The 16,578-nt window shown below is 41.2% G+C and overlaps 1 protein-coding gene across 2 annotated transcripts in view; it reads right to left on the bottom strand.

Moving 5' to 3' along the window:
* Nucleotides 1-16,578, bottom strand: part of LOC126475817 (cGMP-dependent protein kinase, isozyme 1) — a 578,889-nt gene that overhangs the window by 296,611 nt on the left and 265,700 nt on the right. The gene's annotated exons all lie outside the window — the stretch shown is intronic.

Genomic DNA, 16,578 nt, shown 5'->3' with positions numbered 1-16,578 from the left:
ATGTTTCCAGTCATCAACAGTCCAATGTCGGTGTTGACGGGCCCAGGCGAAGTGTAAAGCTTTGTGTCGTGTGGTCATCAACGGTACGCGATTGGACCTTTGGCTTCGAAAGCCCATATCCATGATGTTTAGTTGAATTGTTGGTACGCTGACACTTGTTGATGGCCCAGCAATGAAATCTGAAGCGATTTGCGGAAGGGTTGCACTTCTGTCCCCTTGAACGATTCTCTTGAGTCGTCGTTGGGCCTATTCTTGTAGCATCTCTTTCTGACCGTATGATGTTTGAGATTTGATGTTTTACCGGATTCCTGATATTCGCGGTACACTCGTGAATCGGTCGTGCGGGAAAATCTCCATTTCATCGCTACCTCAGAGATGTCGTGTCCCATCGCTCGTTCAAACTCACTTAAATGTTGACAACCTGCCATTGTGGCAGCAGTAACCCATCTAACAACTGCTCCAGACACTTGTCTTACGAGCCGGCCGCGGTGGTCTAGCGGTTCTGGCGCTGCAGTCCGGAACCGCGGGACTGCTACGGTCGCAGGTTCGAATCCTGCCTCGGGCATGGGTGTGTGTGATGTCCTTAGGTTAGTTAGGTCTAAGTAGTTCTAAGTTCTAGGTGACTTATGACCTAAGATGTTGAGTCCCATAGTGCTCAGAGCCATTTGAACCATTTTTGAACTTGTCTTATGTAGGTGCTGCGGCCGTAGTGCCGTATTCTGCCTGTTTACATCTCTCTGTAGTTTCTTTGGTACTTCAGTGTATATGATCTCTATTTCTCTAAATTTCCTGTTCTCTCATTTAACATCAGCCGTAGACGCCCATTTCCGACTCCTCGACCATCTGTACAATGCCACCGTAATCTTCTGACGATTTTATAGCAGGCAGTTAAGACAAAACGTCGCAGGAAGCTGTCGTAGAAGTTTTTGCTGTACAACTATGTCTCAGCTCATTCAGCGCACGACACAGTCACACATGCTGCTTCTTTTGGCTGTTATTTGCCCCATATTCTACTGTCATGGCATCCCTTGGCTTCATCTTTCCTTGAATGCAGAAACCATTGCATGGCAAATATCTCCAGAATTATGACGTAATTTTCGAGGTTGAATATTCTCTGTACAGCAAAAAGTGCACACTTATACACCTGAGATCTCCACCAAATAATGTATTGTTGGAAGAAATGTGTCATAGTGTAGGGTCAATGTGTAGAAAAGGATTAACAGCGTCACATACACGGTCAGAGCAAGATTTTTTGGAAGTCACAGTTATAACTCTATTACCAACCTACACATCTGGATACTTCTCGGAACAGCCTCTAAAGCCCTTAAGACGTTCATGTGTTGTCTCCTGGTTTAATTAAAGTAAACAATGAGGCCAGCAGTAGTAGCGCTTCAGACGTTTCCAGACTGGGGAGAGAACACCGTCAGCAGATGTCAGCCGGACAGCAGGAGATGTCAGCAATTAGACGAGGCACGCCAGCAACTGCCGGGGTCCGCCTCAGAGACAGAGTGTGCTATAAGGCCCGTGAGCAGGGGGGGGCAGGAGGGCGGGGGCGGGGGAGGCCGCGACGGGCAACTTTTCTTTGTGGGGCGCAGCGACAATGAGCGAGCCGGGGGGCGCGAGAGACGCAGACGGAGACGGCGCCCGGCTGTAGCGCGAGTCGCGAGATGGCCCGTCGCTTTGTCTGCGCCGCAGGAAATTAAAGCTCGCACTCCGCTACGATGGCGCGCCGCGGCTGCTATTCCACGCTCTCGACACACACTTCGAAGCAAAATTAAATCGTGCTGAGTATCTCTGCTAGCGTCAAGTGCCGTAATGCGACACTAGGACGATCTTAATATTTGAAACAACTCATTTTCTCTTATTTGGTTTTCGATTCACTGGGAGCGACGTTCTCTCTCCACTGTCACCGTCGCCGAAGGATTTTTTCTTTTCCTTGACTTCATTTTTACCACGTTCTTATTGAGGCGCTTACACACTAGGTCAGCGAAGGCCAACGATCCACAGACACTGGATTCGGCAGAACGTTGTTCGCCAATGCGTTGGCGTTCGGTTTATCATCCACACCAAACGAAAGGCTTGAGGGCAATGGATTCGGCCTCGTGAAATCGCGTTTGTATTGTCAACGTTGTTCCCGTTTTGTTGTTGTTATCAAGTAGCGTTATAGTCGCATTTTCACCGACCTATATTAAAAGAAGAAAAATAACACAGGTCTGCAAAAAAATATTTTTTGAAAGTTGTTTGAAATTTGATAACTGACTTTTATGTACTTTTCAGTGCTGATTTCAAAAATGCAATCCATTTTTTCCATCACGTCAGGTTTTCTCACAACAAAGGGAGTATTTTTGGGTATAACAACAAAATTTAAGCAATTTATCACATTTTCTCCAACGTTACATAATTTTATTTTATTTATAAATCATTTTCTAAACTATATTCCCAGTACACTTCCATTTCTCTTTAAGTTCGTAAGTCCTTATAATAACGCCACCGCTTTCTGTCGAAGCTTATTTTATTGCTTTTCCAGCTGTGAACTCGTTGAGGAACATCTCTTTTTATCATCCAGCAGTTGCCCGCTATCATGTTGACGTTCCATCTTCCTTGATATCTTCTTTCCATTTCTTTGATGTTTTGGTGGAATCTTTCGCCCTGCTCTTCACTTACATCACCAAGAATTGCAGGGAAGTAGTCAAGATGTGAGTGGAGAAAATGAACTTAAATGCTTCAGGTCCATTAGGAACAGGGCGAATGGCTGATTGAATGTTAGGGTAAGAAATATCCTTTTTGTTTTTCAAATTGAAACCTCGTACCTTGCAAGAACAAAAATAGCAGTATCACTATGATTTTTGGACGCCCTCCAAACCATTGGTATTCCAAAACGTAAGGACTGCTTTTTACGTTGAAACCATTGCCTCAGTTCTTCAACACACACAGAACAAACTTTGTATGGGACCCAAGGCTTATCTTGATCCCCTAACTTTATACCAAAATAGGCGAAATATACTTTTTCAACAAAATAGGGAATGTGTCTTTGTTGCTTTCTAACGGCATAGTTACCACAAATGTAGCAGAAGCAATCTGGCAAGTTTTACATCCTCTGGTAGCCATTGTCCATTAAACAACTTCACAACACTAGAAACCAGTCACTACATTAAAGCACTAGTAACAACAACACGTGAACAGCACAGAGTGAAGAGGTACTGTGAACTGAAGGACAACAGCAGAAGCTCACTGCTTGGTGATGGCGGGGGAAGGGGCAGCGCGACAGACAGGCACTGACATGAAAATACTGCTGGTTTCTCCGTATTACTCTTTATTTTACGTATACCTACTTCCAAAACGGCTAAACAACAGTTTATGCAGATCCTAAAAACCAAAATTCAAACTTACTAGAGTGCTGAAGTATCGAAAAAAGCTAAAACTGGACAAGAAGTTTGTGAAATAACTGTACGTGATGGAATTTTTTCACTGTTTTTCCCAAAATCAGCGTTGAAAACATTATAAAAGTCACTTAACAAATTTGAAACAATTTTTATGTCGCAGACCTGTGTAATAAAAGCCACTGGTGGTGCCCCTCTATTTTGAAAAGTAGGGAGCAGTGTGGTGGGACAAAATTAATGCCTAGCTTAAAGTTTAATCCGAATATGGGCTATTTCATAATTTTTTGCCTAATGAAAGCTACACATTTATAATTGTTATTGAATTATGTAGGCTCTAAAATTTTCAAAGATAACATCTGTTTCAGAGAGCAGTACCTGCAGCATAAAGTTAATAGTTGCTCTCAGTTATGTTTCTTTCTCTTTATCGTTCACGTCGGAAAGACATCAATGAAGACACCATTTTCTTTCTCACATCGTGCATATAACTTACTAAATAGTTATTTCTCACAAAGCGTCTAATCATTCCGATTTGTTTTTGTAATCGCAGTCCCTACGGGCTCATACACATTTCCGTTGGGCCCGTCGTGGTGGTCGAGCGGTTCTAGGCGCTTCAATACGGAACCGCGCAACTGCTACGGTCGCAGGTTCGAATCCTGCCTCGGGCATGGATGTGTGTCATGTCCTTAGGTTAGTTAGATTTAAGTAGTTCTAAGTTCTAGGGAACTGATGACCTGAGATGTTAAGTCCCATAGTGTTCAGAGCCATTTGAACCATTTGAACACTTCCGTTCACGATAAAAGTCTATCAGCCTTAATGGTCTCTCGTATTCGACTCTATATTTCAGCATTTTAAACACAATAAATACAAACCCTTAGAGAGAGCAGGCATTGCCTCCAGGGGAAACAGCGACTGTTGTAACTAAGTTTTTCAGAACAGTCACAAGTCATCCCCAGTATGGTTTATTGACAGGTTTCACTCTTTACTTTAACAGCCTACTGCTCTGCCTGAAACTGTAAATTCTAGAGTTTCTGATGATGCTCTTGTTAAATTCAAGAGCGAAACTGGTGAACGAAACTGTGACCTTTGGCTACTCTGGAAAACTTAAGTACACATCTTCTAGAGATACAGCACATAGCTACTGAACCAGCGAACATTGTGTTGTGGTGTTAACTGTCGCCAGCACACTGGTCCGGAAATATTTAGCGCGAAGATCGATAGTAGATGCTGGATCAAGTGCGCCTATCACAAGAGACGCCAGAGACACACCGACAAGCAACATGACGCCAACGCCCTCTCGGCAGCAAGTACTTAGGCTGCAGTTGCTGACTGGAATGTTACTGGCTCACTCACACTCCAGTTGGTGTCCGTCAGTTTACTCACAGGCTGCGACAGTACATAGCGACCAGAATTAAACTATAACGAGACTACCGATATTGCCTGCAAGAGGACTATTATGGATGAGATTGTACCATAACACATGGACTCTATTAAAGATAAATAAATACTTCCAATTCATATAAATAAAGAACCATGTTAATCCACGCGTGCATTTGTGTTGTAGACAGAGGATACCGGCCACTCACATCAACATCCTCTCCCTTGCTTCCCTACAGTACAAGATACCACGTTGGCGACGAGGATAATACACATTCAATCCGGCGTCCAGATTGGGAGAGGAGTCCCAACGCCAACCAATCGCCAACGTGCCAAAGCTTTGATGTCACCACAGGTACATCGAATCGCAGCCGAGACCAACCGCTTTGTTGGCTACGATTTGCCGCCCGTACATACTAAGGAAATCTCTCAAACGATTTGCCACACGTATACACTGAGCAAATCTCTGCCAACGGAGCGGTTTGGACTTCGTTGGCTTAGTGTGTACGCGCCCTTACGTCGCTTTCTTGTCTATCTGTTCAGCATAACTTTTTGCAACTGATTTTACAATAACTTCCCGACCAACTAGAGACTTGAACCGGGTGAGAATGTTGCATTATCTCGCTTTCTTGTCTGGTGAGTGGTGGAGGGTAGTCTGTGTTTCGCTATCCCTTCTCCCTTTTCCTGTTGCACTCGCGAACGGATCGCGGTATGAACGATTGCTGCTACGTCTCCGTGCGATCTCGAATCTCTCCGACTTTTTACCTTCACGGTCTTTTCGGGAGATATACGTTGGAGGAAGCAATGTATTGGTTGATTGAGGTGAAATAAACCTGAAATTCACCATATGTTTCTGTTGTAATTTCATCAAAATGTTTGACATCGAGTGAAAAATTTTACACACAAGAGACTAAAAAACAGAAAATGATTATTTAAATAAAAAATAATTTTTAATCTACCAGGTTTTTAAATCGGACTAAAAAGTATAAAACGTTTTCTCTTAGCTTCACAAAGATTCCTAATACCATACGGATAGTATGAAAATTTTTGATTGTAGGTTTGTAATAGTTATGAAAATAGTTGTAAGATTTAAAACGCATGACATGGGGCTCAAGCAATACTAATTTAAGCGTGACTAGTTCATCTCTTTACTATCACAGTACTTACTAATTGATTGATTAATAGTTAACCTCCTTACTATTATCTATTGGATGCTTCCCGCGTTTTTCTTTTTAAATCCTACAAGAATTCTTATGTCCATTAAAAATTCACGATCAGAGATTTTGACGAATATCCATACGGGTCTAGCGATCTGCGTGGGGCTAGGAGAAATCATTTTATGCTTTTTAGTCAGATTTAGAAACGTGGTAAATTAAAAAATCATTTCTGTATGTCGTATGTATTCGTCATTGAGTAAAGAAACAATGAGACTCAAAGTATCGTTTCGTTACTCGCTTGTTTTCCTCCCCACACACATTTCGAGCCCGATTTGAGCCGAGTCAGTAGTTTTCGCATTCTCAACCTCGCTATCCTCAGTGCACTCAGAGGAACGGAAACGTTTCGTTACTCGCCCGTCACCTCCGCCGCACGCTTCGGGCAAAGTTTCTGGCCTTCATATTCCTCCAATATCCCTTGCGTATTCGTGGCTCCATTTGGATTGCGTCACATGCCCCTTTAACTTCTGCACGTTGCCGAAAGGTTGGGCTTACACCAGTGTCTTCAAATTTCTCCGTAACCAGAAACCCAAAGGATTCAGGTCTGATGAACGGGAAGGCCTTGCTACCGGATCACCTCGACCATTGCGTCTCCATGAAACATTTCGGTGAGATAACGTCATACAATCTGTAGGAAACAGGATGGTGCCCTGTTACTTCATCGAGCTGAAATCGGTGGTACTTGCGTAGGTGTTTGGTAGAAATTACGGCCAAATGAGTCTGTCTCCGGCAATTCTTTTCAATACATCGATACTGAAGCTATCATGACGCCTCATCTCCATGATTTTTCGGATATTTGTATCTGCCCACATGTGCATACTGTGATGATTTACTGCGACATCTGTTGTGATTCCTGCCACATGTGTAAATAAAATGTAGGCTGTGAGTACTACACATTACCCGTCACAAGAATGGTCCATAACTTAGCAAGTATTTGTTTTCAGAAATATAATTACAGGAAATTTGCTTTTAATTTTGAACTTCCGTAGCAATACGTGACACCTTTTTCAGACACTCAGTATTTATTTAGTTTCTTCTTGATATAAGCAACCTAATGCGTACATCTAACAAAAATAACTGATGCTCACAACAACCGTTCAAAGTGACGACATCTAATCTCAATACACGCGTTAAAACGTAATTCAGTGACAGGGCTGAATTGTACGTTCAGAATCGTTTTGCCCCATTGTTTGCACAAGTCATGTACGATAGGGATGGATTTGCTGCTTCATTAGGACTCTCTACACTGTACTGTTTGTTCATTTCACGAGAAACTGATGGGTGATTATTGATGAATTTTATCCCACACGATGTAACATCATCTCCTCGAATTCTACCACTTGAGTAGTTCTATGTCGAGAACCTCGACCTATTTTCTGTGGTTTGAATGATCCACGTTCATGCAAGTTCCTATCAAGAGCATCAATTGTCTTGCAACTAGGATGGCACCAAATGTGGAACTTTCTCTGTACAGGGCAATTCAGCTGCCCATAACTACGGGTTTTATGCAACCGACAACGACTTCAAAAAGCGCACTACACTATTAGTCCTACAGAAAAAAATTAACAGGACGATTTTGTAGGATATTTAATGTAGTTACTTTTGCACTGGGACACGTTTTCGATGGAGTCTGTAGTTCTCGAATTATTCAAGAAAAACATACAAAAGTGACCTTCAAACGAGTTTTTCTCGAATAACTCGGAAGTCGTGGCCTCCAGCGAAAACGTATCCCAGTACAAGATTTAACTGCATTAAATTTTGTACAAAAAAGGCCGGTTCACTTTTTCTATAGAACTAATAGTTTGCACGTAGCGAGCGAGAGAATATGAAAGTCTTGCTCGTGGTATTTGGTGTTGCAGCTTGCGTAAAATCCATTTAGGGGCAGTTGAATCATCTTATATGTTTGTTAGACATCCCAGATATTTCTTCCTGCTGCATCGTATGTTTAATGCATATCTTCTAGTTTCTGTAGTGAATAACGCTCCGTCTTTGACAACCAGTAACGAACTGTAAGCAATCGTTAGCTCCACCATGGGCGCTTCACACGCGATTGTGCATTTTTTTCGAGGTTTATCGCCACCAATATCAAGGCAGCAGACAGCCACCTGTTATGAAACAAGGGTAGTTCATAGACGTAAGTCTAATATGCATTGGACATTCAAGTCACATAATCTAAGCCAGTCCATTAAGACCTTTGGTTAACTATCTCAAATCACTGAGATTAGGATACCGAACAGTCTGTACAATTTTGAGACCAAAGCTTTAGTACACTCTATATAACCATCCTGTTACTTTGCACTTCCCCTCTGTGACTAAAAATTTCAAATTATTTCAGTTTACTGAGTTCCATTTTTTCCAAAACCCACGCTTCACTTCCATGCTGTACTCCGTATCAGACAAACAGTTTCAGGTAGGTTCAAATGGTTCAAATGGCTCTGAGCACTATGGGACTTAACATCTGAGGTCATCAGTCCCCTAGAACTTGGAACTACTTAAACCTAACTAACCTAAGGACATCACATACATCCATGCCCGATGCAGGATCCGAACCTGCGAGCGTAGCTGTCGCGCGGTTCCAGAATGAAGCGCCTAGAACCCTCGGCCACCACGGCCGGCCTTCAGATAGGTAATTTTCAACACTATCTCAGTACTGAAACCTGTAGACTACAGTTTTGAATATGTTTATTATGTAGACAAAAATAAACGCTATCCCTCTTTCGACATCCCTTTACCTACATGATAAAAGTAACTGAAATAGCAATGAGAAAGAAAGGCTACAACAATATAATCAACTTTAATTTCTAAGCCTTCACATATAAACTTCTAAATCTCTATTGCCTCAAATTTTACTGTTTGCTAACTCTATCCCCCAATAACATCCCGAACAGATCCCCCGCCACTGAAAAGTCACGCATTGATTGTAGCCATAGTTCGGTTGTCTTTCTCTTCTCCCCCTTTTTGAAACGTTGCTAGTGCTTACACAAAAAACACATCTACCTGTAGATCTCAATATGTTGATTACTAGACTCTCGCACTTATTTAAATCTTCACATCATCACATACCCTGTACATCAAGGAAGGGAATACATAAAATACATTTCATATTTAAGTGGTAATACAACTTATCTAATAAACATCTTCACATATACAGTCGAAATTATTTACAATATCTTATACGGCAATATCAAAACACTGGAGTCAGATAGCTTAAAATCCATGATGTAAGTATCGAGCCAGTGACCTCCCATACTTTTAAATGTACTGTCTTGTACTTCATTAATATTAAAAATGAAGTGTATTCTGTCCCTCAAAGGTCGCAGTAAACCAAAACACTATATTTAAAACTAACAGTGTAAATTATTTCACGTAGACAAGAATGCATAAATACAAGCAGGTATTTATTTTAACTTAATTACTTCAATGCTAGTGTCGTTTTAGCACACATAATATGCTACTGCGTGCGTCTTATAGATCGTAAATATTTTTTTAATTTACGATTGTCACAAATGCTCATTGTTACATATGATATAGAACATACATAATCATAAGAAAATCAATCACTGGAATCCTAGCGTAAATATACATGTAGACCATCTGTACCATCTTTTGTTTCACTTGTAAATAATAATCAGCTGTGTAGTCCAGAGTATGTAAAGCGTGCCCACACGAAATGTTTGAACCAAACTGCATACAGGGAGCTCAGAAACAATGTGAAAAGCTTGTGCTGAGAAATAATTGTTAAGGAAAAATTCGATATGTTGCGCCGTTTCCGACTTCATTAACATTGAAATTAGCCAACCAGACCGTTGCGCGCAGAAATTCAAGAGACCCACTTGAGATGGTGCAGCCTAACGTGTTCTTCGTTTGGTTTCCTTAAACCAGACAAGATAGCAACACAAAAATTGGACACGAGTCGGTAACAAGGATCGAACCCGATCCAAAGGCTTAGTAATCTCGTGCTCTATCATCTACGCTACATGGGCAACTGACACTAATTGTATTTCGCGGGCCGCTTGAATTTGCGCGCACAACGGCCTAATGGGCTGACTTCACTGCTACTTAACTCGGAAACGGCGAATGTGTAGAAATCCTTTCTTAACAATTATTTCTTAGCACAACCTACCCTACAACGCCCTTACAAGCTTTTCTGACCGCCCTGTGTGTAGAAAGAAGATTACTGGCATTTGGTACATTTGTTATTAGCTATGGATGTATTTTTTACTTGACAACAAGCAATACGGTGCGAATGCGTGGTATTCAAGTATTTCGCTGTGCGTATGAACACTGTCACTACCATTACTTTACGTCTTGTATTTTTAATTTCAGTGACATTCAATGAATTTCATGCTATTTGTCACCAACGTTTTAATACCGTCATTTTAATTGTTATAAATTACTTTAATTGAGTATATGATAACGTGTTCTGACATTTTTCAAGAACATATACAGTGGATATTACTATACTGATATTTAAAAATGAAAGGAATATCATGTGTTTACTCTCATGGTATACAGTATACCTAATGATGATGATCTGACGACTGAAACCGACTGTAATAAAGGATAATTTACTAGCAGTGTTGGCGGGTTAGCTATGACATTTTTAAAATATTTATGAGTTGTGGGGCAACATCTTCACAAAATACATTTTGCACTTATCATTGAATGTTACTGTCAGTTGTTGACGAGATGTCCTTCTCATTACTTTGCTCTGACCATGTATATGCCAGAAACGCGTCATAAGTAGAGTTGCGCTCTACCAAAACTACGATTTGGTAGTTTTGGCACACTGCATAAGTGATACAGTAAATGGCAGGATTACCGGCATTGTTGGTAGCAATGGTATGGAAAGAAACGTAAATAAATGAGTAAGAGAGAAACTGGTAGCAGACAACTCCTCTTAGTTTTTTCCTTTTTTTGGTTGGTTGTTTGTTTTGCATGTAATTAGAACCGCATATCTTTTGTAGTGTTATTCCATTGTGTATTTTATATCGTTACAGAATGTAAATTACATTTTATAAGTAATAAGAGTCAGTTGATCGGAAACTCCTGCCCTTATATGAAACCAAATTTTTGATGCAAGTACAGTTTACATGCACTAACATAAAAATATATATTATTACTGTTATTGTTATTTTGAACTCAACTGATCATTCTTCATCATGATCAAAGGCAGGAGTTTCCTTTTTTATTGATAAACGCGGAAGTTGTTTATGAATTACAGAAACACGTTTATGTAAGTTCGAAGAAGTATTGAAGCGATATTTGATATATTTTCATTTAGTTTTTTTCTTTTATCTTTTTGTTGTCGAAATTGTATTTTTTTAGCGGTATATGACAAATATGTATTGTTTTCTTTATTTTTATTGTAACATCCCTCTGTTTCACGTTACAAATCAACAATTTTTGAATGAATTCTGAATTAAACATTGAACTTGTTAATTTTGCTATAAATACTCTTTATTTTTAAGTAACAGACAGTAAGATGACTATGTAGTGCAAAAATGATCCATATGTTAAAAGGCCCTGTATTTGTTCTCACTCAGTTTCCAGACTGTTTGCCGTTTCGGGTTTTTAGGGGAATGTAGTAAGACACTGATCGCATATGTAAGGAAAGCCATCGTTATGAGGTAGCGCCCGACGGGTACGCAACACTCCTAACATACAAGTAATGCGGACATAGCCTAAACTGATCAAAGCTACTAGGAAAACTACCGTAATCTACTCTTACTAACGATGGCCTATAGATTTTACAAATCTAGTCATGAAGGAATGAGAAACACATTTTGATCTAGATAATTTCTGTAAGTGATAACAATGATCGCTGATCTCCCCAAGGACTTCCAGTCGTATTCAGTACCTCCTAGTATTATCTCGGTGCTGAGACCAGTCTCAACACACAATCTGCAGCTACTTCCATTGACAACGGATTACTATGCGTAATTTAATCTGAGAATTATCGTCGGGGTAGTGGTGCTGCGCCTCTACTGCATACTAATGGCACCGCGAAGCGAAGCGTCGATAATTATCAACTTGCATTGGCGATAGCTGGGTGAGCGGGTACTCGGTGTGAGGCCAACAGAACAGTACAGCACAGTGAAGTACATGCGCGTCGTTAACTGTTAATGTTGGCGCTCGGCGATTGGGCGAGAGGCGTATGTTGCGGTGGTGTGCGGCGCGGAGCCGGCCTTGTTCCGGCCCTGTGGACCGCGCGTAACGTGCCAGCCAGCGTTATTAGTGACAAGGGCCGCGGCCCTAATTACCAACAGCGCCTCTTGTATTGTAAATACTGCTGAGCTCGTGGAGTTTGCGACGAATCCCAACAACGATTGTCTCTCGTGCCGTCCAGCCACTCGATAGGAGGTACTGTAAACAATCGCGCGGCAAACGGAGGAACAGTCGTTTAGCCCCACTACCCTACTTGGTGGTGACACGATTAGAGTCTCACAAGCTGCGACATAGTCGCAAATATAAACAGTGATCCAGGTACTGTCAAATGTTTTTTATTCGAGTCTTTAATCACAATACAAAGTCCTTCGACGATGACCGGTTTCAGTCAGTAATGACCATCTTCAGATCTGTTCTACACCATGTCCTATTGTGACAATGCCATTATGGCATCGTCACAATAGGACATGGCGTAGAACAGATCTGAAGATGGTTATTACTGACTGAAACCGGTCATCGTCGAAGGACTCTATATTGTGATCAATGACTCGAATAAAAAACATTTGATGATTAGAAGCGTCATTCAGTGTTCGCATCGTAAGCATCCCACTGCATATCTGCGAAAAAATATATCGACGAAATGGATGGCATTATACCGCGAAAACTTTCAACGAACGCTACCAGACTGACACTCTGTGACATTATAACAAAGATCTGTCACCCAAAGTTTTTTACCAAATTTATGTATTGTTAATACTACCTCATTATCATTTCTGTAAACCCAAACGTATTATTTGCATGACGGCATTCAATAAGTAATGCAACACATTTTTTTCTAAGCTAGTTTCGGTTGAACAGCTGCGGAATTTGCTATGGGATATCGTGGAATATTCCCGCTTCAGACCTACAGTTTCATGTAGTTCCGATGGGTGGCAGCCCTACACGTAGCCTTCAAAATGGCGTCTATGACGGAGGTGCGTTCAGGCAGAGAGCTGTCATTGAGATCTTTTGGCAGAGAATAAGAGCATCACAGATATTCAAAGGTGCTCGCAGAATGTCTATGGCAGTGGTTCCCAACCTTTCTTACACCATTACCCTGGGTACAATTACACATTAGCTAGTGCCTCCGCCCTCCCCCCTACCCCTGGCATCTTTTGCCCCCTCCCTCCTCCACATTATCACCAACTTCAGCACCTAACTAAAATGTAGTATGAAAAACTTTTCTTGGAAAGTTTTTTATTTTTAAAATTATGAAAGATGAGTGATATATATATATATATATATATATATATATATATATATATATATATGTATATATATATATACGTGTGTGTGTTTTAGAATGAATGGCGAAGGAATTCGTGGTGTTCGCAAGTGCTACCCACAACGCCTTCTCAAATAAATAAGCAAACCACCAACAGTGCGGAGACATACTTGTTACAAAACATGCTTCCCATAGATCACTCCACTCCATTGCAGCAGTTACTTGACCTTCACACTGCAACCCCATTTAAAATCAGACAAGTTCAGATGTGTGCTCTGTACTTACTCTTCGTAAATCACTTCATTGCTGCACTGCTTACTTCTGAACTGGCAGAAATTAGAGGACTTCAGGCTGTTAATGCTTTGTTCCTAACTACTCTAATGATGATGATGATGATGATGATGATAGTAACAATAATAACAAAACTGTGTACAGCACCAAAGGAGCCATTCTGTAGTTACCGCTGTGTCATGCTGTCAATTAACTCATAATGTGTTTCGAAACGAGTAATGAAGAATTTCTTGGATTACTGCAGTTACTATCTACAACTTGGAGTAGACAAAAAAATGGTTCAAATAGCTCTAAGCAGCATGGCACATAACATCTGAGGTCATCAGTCCCCTAGTCTTATCACTACTTCAACCTGACTAACCTAAGGACATCACACATCCATGCCCGAGGCAGGAGTCGAACATGCGACCGTAGCAGGAGCGTGGTTCCGGACTGAAGGGCCTAGAACCGCTCGGCCACAGCGGCCGGCTTGGAGAAGACTTTTTGTTGAGATATTTAGCATTGTTACGTATATGTATCACTTCTATCATCAGCGATGTACGTGTAAAGTACAACATATGGACTCTGTGATGAACTTGTAATGTCCACCGCATTAATGCTACTAATTGAGAAAAAGTAATTATTGATAACGTATATAATCAACATCAGAGTCTTAAAAATGTGATATCAGTAATGTTCTTTTGAAAATAATTTAGTTTCGTGACTGAAACAGAATCGAATTGTTTAGATTTTGCCCCTCAGAAAATTTCATTTTACCTCTCAGGGGAAGTAATAACCCCCAGGTAGTCTACAGAAACCTGGAAGTGTACAAAATCACGGTGAGTCGCGGCCAGCCATTCTCCTACCTGCCGGCCGGCCGCACAGAGGCGTGACTCCTGCAATGATGGAACCTGCGGACACGCTCACTCGAGGTGATCGACGGATCACAGTCAGACACCTCGCTGTTCAACTGGACGTCTGTGTTAGTAGTGCTGCCACATTGGTCCACCAGTTTGTGCACTCAAATGTGTGTGCCCGCTGGTTTCCTCGCCGTCTAACAAACGACCATAAAGAGTAACGAAAGACCATCTGTGAGGAACTGCTTGCCAATGTCATGAAGTTTGTAGGACAGCGACTGACTGTTCAGTCGTTGATCTATGCTTCTCAGATTGGGCGGAAACGTGACCAATGTCGACACATGTGTTGGCTTTCCTTGTTTGAGTGTTGCCGCATCCGAATTTGTGGCTTAACGTGACCAAGTCTCTAAAATGTTCAATTAACCTAAAATAGGTCTTTACGCATTTTCTGCTTTGAACAACCACAAATAACACATAATTATTATACGTAATTATTATACACCCTACAAAATATGACAATGCAGTCTGTCACGAAGCAGCATCTATGAGCCGATGTTTTGGAACAGTGACTTTCCTGAAATGGGTTGACCTACTCAGAGTCCTAATGTGAACCCAGTGGAACACCTTCGCCTCAGGCACAACGTTCGACATCGCTAGCTTCCCTGGTTTCGACTCTTGAGGAAGAATGGATAGCTATTCTTCCACAGGCATTCTGACACCTCATTGAAAGTATCACCAGCAGAATCCAAGCCGTTATAGGGGAAATGTTTTCATCTATCATTTCAAAACGAGCTTGTCATGAACTTTTTCGCCAGCTAAGTGTTGATTTACACCTAGAAAGTACCAAATCAATTGAAAGCTTCTGCAAACGGAGTTAGACAAAAAGCTCTTACATTTGGCTGATTTAAACAAAATCTATAACCTCCACAGGTGGTACCTCAAAAATCGCATCTCACGAGCATCATAGTCACCACATATGTAAAGAATATGTACCTAAAATGGGGTAATTTTCAAGTGAAGTGTGTTTCTTATTTTATCGTTTCATTATTAACGTTTAGATAATGTCGCCCATTGAAATTATAAAGCTGTATTTCATTAAAAACATTTTTGTTCTTAAAATATACTACCGTACACATAGCAGCGTGGCTAAAAAGTGTGATGGCGTTCCTTGTAAGACTCCAGGACAGCCACAGTAGACACGGTACACCTATCACAGATGTGAAGTTCGTAAGCACAATCAAAAATAAGGAAATTTTGTTGTAGATGTGAAGCCAGAAATAAAATTTTGCGAGAAATAGAAGACTTAGTGGTCTGGATACGTTACAGATATATGTAGGGATTTCCGCTGGTTAACTGGAGTAGTGGCCAACTAACATGAGGATTGCATTCATATCACGACCAGCCTCCTAGCTCTTGTGTTCGAGGTACACTTCTGGCACTATAGTAGTGCCGTATATCTAAGTACCGTGCATGCCCGTTTAATTTAAGCAAACGATAACAGTGCATGTTGATATGTCGTCTGCGTTCTCGGTAGTAAGTTGATGTAATTTTCGATAGGGAATACTTTCGTACGGGCAACGCTACCCAGGTGTACTTTAGTGGATTTCTGTACCCACTTTCGGCGTCTTTATCCGCTGTGGTTCGTAGCAGGGTAATTGAGAGAGAGAGAGGGGGTGGGGTCTTGGAATTCCAGTAATGATTGTGTATAACCCTTTTAGCTTTTCGAATGTATTCGCAGTTGCGAATATGAACCCCATCCAGATTTATAATGGAACGACGACAATGGTAATTTGTGCTGGGCCAGGACTCGAACCCGGATTTCCCGCATTAAGCGAGCACTCGCCTTTACCGCTTCGTCTGTCCAAGCGCGACTGATTGTCAGACCCAAACTTCCATATGTGCTCGTACCTCCAATTAGTTATACGCTTATAGAGGATATATCTTATTTGTAAGTCGGCCAATAAATACGGAGTTGCAGTGCCTGTATTGTGAAGTAGTGCGATGCTGTGTTCCTTCGGAAATGCATGCAAATCAGAAATAACGTTACATCG

This window comes from Schistocerca serialis, chromosome 1 (assembly GCF_023864345.2).
Source record: "Schistocerca serialis cubense isolate TAMUIC-IGC-003099 chromosome 1, iqSchSeri2.2, whole genome shotgun sequence".
NCBI lineage: Eukaryota > Metazoa > Arthropoda > Insecta > Orthoptera > Acrididae > Schistocerca > Schistocerca serialis.
The sequence above is the reverse complement of the archived record's forward strand: the minus strand, read 5'-3'. Positions and strand labels throughout refer to the sequence as shown.